The sequence below is a fragment of the Chionomys nivalis genome, chromosome 10 (genome assembly GCF_950005125.1).
Source record: "Chionomys nivalis chromosome 10, mChiNiv1.1, whole genome shotgun sequence".
Taxonomy (NCBI): Eukaryota; Metazoa; Chordata; class Mammalia; order Rodentia; family Cricetidae; genus Chionomys; species Chionomys nivalis.
The window spans coordinates 32780019-32787987 of NC_080095.1; the positions used below are offsets into that span (position 1 = coordinate 32780019).

Genomic DNA, 7969 nt, shown 5'->3' on the forward strand with positions numbered 1-7969 from the left:
GTTCTTTGGTGATATTTAAGATAATCATCAGTCTGATTACAGGATAAGGTCAGTTTCAGATACCCCCTCCTCTATTGCATGGGGTCTTAGCTGGGGTCATTCCTGTGGGTTCTTGGGCATTTTTTTAGAGCCAGGTTTCTTGCTAACTCCATAATGGCTCCCTCAATCAAGATATCTCTTTCCTTGTTTTCATATCTGTCCTTCCTCCATCTCGTCTATCCCATTCTCTCAAGTTCTCCTCAACCCCCTTCTCCCCTTTCTTCTACCCCTGCCCCCCTGCTCCCAAATTTTTGTCTGATTCTAATTTCCAGGTGGGTCTATATATGTTTTTCTTATGCTGGAGAGGTTGTGGAGCAAGGAGAACACCCATCCATTGCTGGTGGGAATGCCAACATGTACAACCACTTTGGAAATCAGTGTGGCAGTTTCTTAGAAAACTGGGAATCAACCTACCTCAGGATCCAGAAATTCCATTCTTGGGAATATACCCCAAAGATGCTCAATCATACTACCAGAGCATTTGTTCAACTATGTTCATAGCAGCGTTATTTGTAATAGCCAGAACCTAGAAACAACCTAGATGCCCCTCAACTGAAGAATGGATAAAGAAAACGTGGCACATTTACACATTAGAGTACTACCCAGCAGTACAAAATAATGACATCTAGAATTTTTCATGCAAATGGACAGAATTAGAAAACATTATCTTAAGTGAGGTAACCCAGACCCAAAAAAATCGAATATGGTATGTTCTCACTCATAAGTGGATACTAGTCATAAACGAAAGGCAGCAAGCCTGTAGTTCAGGATCCTAGAGAAACTATTTTTTAGATTTTAAGTAGGTAGTATCCAAAGGCTTTGCATTATTACTAAACGTACTCAGATCCTTTTTAAGTATTCAACTTTCACCTCTGATAGAGATATATTTCCCGATTTGGAGATTAGAAAAATCAACTTTCCCTATTAGCTTTTAATTGTGCAAAAAATCTCAGATATTATAGGCAATAAATATAATTGGAAAGCATCTAAATGTGTGAAGAGGCATTTCAAATATATGCACACAAACAGAAAGTCTGGAATGTCATTGTAGAAAATTCTGTTTGATTTCAGCTGAAACCAATTCAGCTGGCCTGTAAAAAGGCAGGAGTCAGGGGCATTTAGTGGAACAAAATACGGTTTTATTATATGGTTGCCAATACTGGTATCTGAGTTGCTGCACAGTCTGGAACAGGTTTGAACAGCACTAGAAAAGATGCTATTGTTTACTCCTGAGTTTTCACATGATAGATTTTGATATTTTTCTTGATTAAGTGTATGCTGCCCCTGCTTTCTTCAAATATACTATTTCAATTTTAGCAGATGCAAAAGACTCCCAAGTTAGTGACTTTGTATTATTAGTCTTAATATTGTCCTCTGTATTCATAAACAGCAGAATTAACTTCATTTTGGCCAATCTTCAATTACCTTTGACTTTCAGGTACAACTAGTACTGTGTATTTGTGATATATATTTTTTACATAAGGCCCTGCAGTTATGGGATATGCAGTTTATACAGAATAAAGTATATACTTTACACATCTAATAGGAGGAATATATGAACTTATTTGACTAGGCAGTACTGCTGTAAGAAAGATTATAGATATAAGACAGGGTGCATTACATAAGCAATACTACATGATACAATAGTAAACCTTAAAAATATCAGTAGGTTAATCAAGTAGATATATTACACAGAGATATAAATTGATGACTAATCAGGAACAGGGGGTTGCTATGATCCATATATCCAAGTACATAATATCATGGGGCTTTCAACATTTGCCATTACTTTTTTCATATGTTGGTATTTATGACTGCTTGCATCTAGGAGCAAAACGCAGCCCTATGGGGAAAACTTCTGTGACTGGAGCTCAGCTTTACTTGCAAACCAAACTTTAAATATATATCAGACGATGTAATAAAGAGACAAGTAAGATAATATGTGAAGGATTATGGTACCTTTCTGACAAATTAGTTATACTTTTACTAATGTGAAGTTCTTGTTCTTCTTGTTAGCAATCTGAATTAATTTGGGTGATTGGTCAGATGATATAATTTGAATGGTTTTCATTTTGATTTGATTTTTTTGACAGTGAGTTGGAAATAAAAAGAAGTGTGATTTAAATTTATAAAATCTGAAACAGTTTTGGTACAAAATTTAGATAAAATCAACTTAGAAAAGTATATGGAAATATATATTAGCACAGTGGCTAATATCTCTGTTGTTTTTCAAGAACTATTTTTGGAAATTTTACTGAGTTCCAGAGAGTAAAGAATACTATCCCATTCATCATGTGGCTATAGGAAGCTTTCGCTTTGTGTGGTTAGAGAATGGATAGACAATATCCATTAAATTTGAGTTAAACTATTAAGTTTTCAGCTAACAACAAGAGTAATACCCAAGACATACTATCAACTTAGTAGAAGAGGAGAATATGTTGTAAAGTGAAAAAAAAATCTTTTCATATTGTAAAGTGTTGTTGTATCAAAGAGTTCCACAATAGCTTGGAATGGAGTTTAACAAAGATTTATTTATTTGGGAAAAAACTCAGAGTAAGGGTATTGTGTAGTCCTCTGTGTGTGCTGAGAACTGGAACCGAATCCGCCTGCAAAGAAAGGTGCACACACTTTTAGTCTCCATTTATAATACACAAGACCATGACCAAAGTGGGCTGGTATCTCAAAGGCTATTGGCTGAAGGAGTTCAAGGACAATGAATGTTTCTGAATATATTGACTCAAATGCAAATGACATTTGCATACCTCCCACATGCATCCATAAGTGAGATTTAATCTTAGTAACCTGTAAAATACTCAAATTGAAACATACCATCAATTTGCTCCACAGACTTACCTCTATCATTTCACAGTAACTTCTATAAACCTACTTCCATGTCCCAGTTTCATTCCCACTCAGATCATTCTCACTGTGATATCATCTGGAGTCTAATCTTTTAAAGCGTGATAGAATCTAAAGTATAAACCAAATTTTTCAAATTAACTTTCTTATTTGAACTTTATTCCAATATCCTTTATTAATATTTAGGATTTTTTAATCATGAGACATGATGCAATATTGCAGAATTTCATCATGATAAAACACACTTGTTCTAAACAGTGAAGATGTTTGAATATCAAGAAAGTATTTCATACAGATACAAAGGAATATTACAATAAAGTTAAACTAACTAAAACACTTAATAATAGAACTCTTAACAACTATTTAGTTTTTAGAGTCTGTGGAAGGACCTAAATGATATCTTTCAAATACAATCTCTGTATTTGTTATATTTTATTATTTACATTAAATGTTAGTGTGCATTAATATATACTAATTGCATATTAATATAGTTTTATATGTATTCATAACTTAAGAAAACCAACCTTTAATATCTGGGTTTTGTAGACTCTAGTAAACTTTATTATATATCTCTACATTTTGTTTATAATTGCTGGTTCCCTAAGAGTTCAGTGAGGGATTTATGACATTTAATTTTTAATAAGTAGTTTAGGCCCATGCCTCTAGCATTTTGCCCTAAACTATCAGTCTCTTTTTTCATCCTGAGGAAAAAGTATTACGTTTGATTTCATGACAGTTTATCCTCTTCTGTCTCAAAGCTAACTTTGTCAGTGCTCAACATCTATCTTCTGCTTTGGTGATCTTTTGCTCCCTGTGACTCAGAAATGTTTCATAGATTTATTGTCATTTATTTCAGTATTCTTTTCATTTTATTGCTCAGATCTTTACTCATTTCACTTCTAGTTTCTTTTGTTAAAACACCACAACCATATTTCATCTTTGAAGTTTACATCTGTTAGCCCTTCTTTCTTTCCCTCTCTTCTTTCTTCCTTCTCTCCCTCCATTTCTATCTCTCTCTCAAATCTGCACACTAATAACTCCTAGAAAAGTCAAAATCACACATTTTTCTATTTATTTTTTTTTGAGACAGGGTTTCTCCGTAGCTTTTTGGTTCCTGTCCTGGACATTTTTTATTTGTAAACTGAAAGAAATATTCTTTTAAATAATGATAGTCTTGACTCAGTTAATTATTACAGTTAACATAAGTGATGGGTGGTGACATTTTATATGCCACTGCCATACATGAAAGAGAATATATGCATTTAAGGGTCATTTTCACAGCCAACAAAAAAATTATATAAATGTACATATGAGCGAATGGACTCTCGAAGGGTCAAAAAGTCAAAGGTTATATAATAGTTTCCACGTAGAATTTTCCTGATATTTATGCAGCTATTTCAAATGTTCTATCATAAGGACATATTTTGGAAATAATGCAACCATTAGGAGCTTTAATATCCATTTTATGCTGGGGCATCATATGGAAAAAATTAATGTATAAGTTACACATAAAGTATGAAAGGTTAAACAAAGGCTTCAGCATATAAATAAGTTAACAGACTGGAATACAAGCAATAAAATTAGTAAATATTTACTTGAAAGGTTTATAATGGTGTGAATAGATAAATAAGAATGAAAGGAGAAGTTAATATTTGAGCCAAGACACCAACCATATTTACTTGTGGACATAAAATGGGAAGAGTACACCAAACCCAAGAATGTGAAAACTGCACAGCATGTTGTCAGAAGACTACGTAAAAAGACCAAACTCGATCCTTGCATGCTTTAACTATATGTATACTAACATTGGAGTGATATAGAGAAGATTAGAATGGTACCTGTGCAAAGATGATAATGCAAATCCATGAACTCTCTATATTGTTGTAATAACAACAAAGTCTGTAACAATATTTCTGGTGTAAAAGCAGCCTGAGATGAATTGAAGGCATACACATGAACAAGATTGTCATGCTCCTAACATAGTGGCATATCTATGTATTCCCAGAAAATTCGTTGACTAATTTTATGAGATGGCCAAATTATGTATGTTTTTTCTCTGTACATTATTGAATGGAAATACTTTCACTTAAATATTTTGCTATGTGCATTAAATTGAGTTAATTTTGAAAGGTGCAACCTATTTACTGATTTAGCAAGATATTATTGAATGTGTTGTGTATTTTTCACAGACTGTGTGAGTGTGTGTGTGTGTTGTTTGCTCATCTATCTATGTGTGTATGCATGTATATGCTTGTTTGTTTGTTGTCAGTGGTTTCTGTCCTGCCCGGTTCCCGCAATTGTTTAGTCCCAAAGAAATCACACAGAGGTCTATATTAGTGATAAATTGATTGGCCCCCTAGCTCAGGCTTCTTATTAACTCTTAAATTTATATTAACCCATTATTCTTATCTATGTTAGCCACATGACTGAGTACCTTTTTCTGTGGGGCAGGTCACATCTTCCTTCTTCTGTGTCTGGTCAGGACTACAGAGAGAGCTTCCCTCTTCCCAGAATTCTCCTGTTCTCATTGACCCAGCTCTACTTCCTGTCTGGTTGCCCTGCCTATACTTCCTGCCTGGCTACTAGTCAATCAGCATTTACTTAAAACATAATTGATAGAGTATAGACAATTGTCCCAAACCATTTATGTGTGTAAAAGTATTGTATAGATGATCACAACTGTTAAGAGTTCATGAATTTAATTCCTATGTCATATTTAGAAGACTGTGTTCTATAGCATTTCTGCCCATCTTCTTGCCTTTCAGATCTTTCTACCCTCTTTTTTATGCTGTCCCCTGAGCTTCTGAGCATTGAATTTAATATATCTAAGACTGAGTACTCACCAGCCACTTGTTGTCAGTGTTTGGATGAATTAAGCATATCTGCTTTGACCATTCACCACTGTTAAAGAGACTTGTCATGACATCTCAGAGTTGAGTCAATCTATGGATTTAGTCCTAAGGATTTTGAAATCAGTTCAATTATACATCTATTTGAAAAAAATCATTAGTCATTTTTTAGGACCATATTAAAGATGAATCTATCACAGTTCTTAATGGGTTTGGGGGGTTTTAGAAAATGGTCTGAGACCTGAATGTTGCAAGAAGAACCATTTGCCTAACTATTGCTCTCTTACATCTATTCTTTAAACAATTTTTGGAAACTATTGAACATCTTTAACTTACATTTTTCAATTTGTTACACTATTTTACTCATGGAAAGAAGAAATTTTTGTTTATTTCCTGAAATGTAATGACTACTTTTAGAAAATAAAAACTTTGACATAAAATAAAAATTCTTCATTGATATCTTTTGTTTTTCAAGACTACAATTAGAATGAACATATTTAGTACAAGAAAAAATAACATGTTAGATTTATTCCTATAAACAACTTGACATATTCTTAGAGAAATTATTCTATAAAATTTATTTCCACTGCTGAGTTATCCCCACATGAAAAGTTTTATTGTCTTGAACAAATATTGACTCTCACTTGCTTCATCTTGACTCCTGACATGATTAGTAGTTTTTCTCAAAGATGGATCAATTTTGCCCACACTTAGGAAAGAGTCTGTACAGAAGCAAATGGAACTTTCACAGCATATAGTAAGCATATTTACGTACCTTGGAACTCTGAGGACAAATGTACGAGCATCCATAGTGTGTTCTGAGCCTCATTGGAAGCATGTACAGTATGGCTAAAAAATGTCAGATGCTGTGAGAAGGTGCTCCTTTTCTGTTGTTCCCCACTCTTTAGAAGAAAATTTTTTGTATAAATCTGTTTTTTTTTCTAAAGTTGTTTCTACGCCTTAATTCACCTAGACACACTCCAAAGTGTGACATCTATTTCTTGGAGGATAAAACAACTAACAATTTTTAAAATCCCTTTAAGGGGGATCTGATGTCTTCTGTGCCTCTCTGAACTTTTGACCTCTCCTCTATATGATGAACCTCATCTTAGAGTTATGTTCAGATACAGTGTGAACCACAGTCACATCACATCACAGTCACACTTCACCAGAGAACACATAGGACTTTACAGAGTCTACAGCTCAAGTGTCAAGCTTACTGTCATGATATGAATCAACACTGAATAATGGCCAACACTGTTCTTGTTAGCAGAACAAACACCAACCCAGCATATAGAAAGGAACTAAGAGATGAATTAAGCAGGTATTGAAAGCTTTCAACATTTGTTAACTTGGATTGGTCACCCACTTGTGCATGTTTATTCAACCCTACTGAAAAGAATATATACTTATTCTCTATTTTTTGGAAAAATTTTAGTAAGTCTTGGACTTAATTGTGAGTACATATAAATCTATTCTTTATGTGTACGTTTAAACAAAAGAAAAGTAGAGAGAAGTTTCCATTAAGTCTTTTTCATATGCAACATAATATTTAGGGAGAGAATATAAAATTTTGAAAAAGCTTCATGGTCTTTGATGAACTTAGAAAAGATTGTACAGAGCCAAGGAAGACTCATAAATAGCCTGACATAAACCACCTTTATTTCATCTTTAATCTCTTCAAATTTATTTTCTTATTTTTATGTAATGGTACTAGTAATTTTGTACTTATAGAATGAGACCTAGACTGTATGTATTCAAAACAATATCTGGTTAAATATTCATAAAATAAAAGATTTTTATACACTTACAAAACAAATTTATACTTTCTGCTTGCAGCAAATGATTTAATCTTTCTATTTGGTAACTGACCCTTATTAAAGTGGCAAGAAGAATGTTTTATGTTAGAGGGCTGAGATAATGTATGCAGCGGGCTTGCTATTGTATGGATAGAATAATAAATAACTAAATTATACAATTACTCTCAATAAAAATTCAATTACTTTTCCAAACAGGTTGAAAACCCATCACCTTCAGCCCCGCTTGTTTTAGGAAAGATATAACTGTGTGACACAGACTGACTTCGGACTCATAATTCTCCTGACTTACTTTTCACCTCTTCTATTTCAAAATAAGTTTATTTTATAAAACAAGGTACAGAGTAATGCAGTACTCATATGTCACTGGCATAGTTCTTCCAAAACTTAACATTTCATATGCCT

The 7969-nt window shown here is 33.4% G+C and overlaps 1 non-coding gene across 1 annotated transcript; it reads left to right on the forward strand.

Moving 5' to 3' along the window:
- The first annotated feature begins 4676 nt into the window (after positions 1 to 4676).
- Positions 4677 to 4781, forward strand: LOC130883277 (U6 spliceosomal RNA). Its single transcript, XR_009057961.1, has one exon. It is a non-coding gene; the product is annotated as a U6 spliceosomal RNA (small nuclear RNA).
- The last annotated feature ends 3188 nt before the right edge of the window (positions 4782 to 7969 follow it).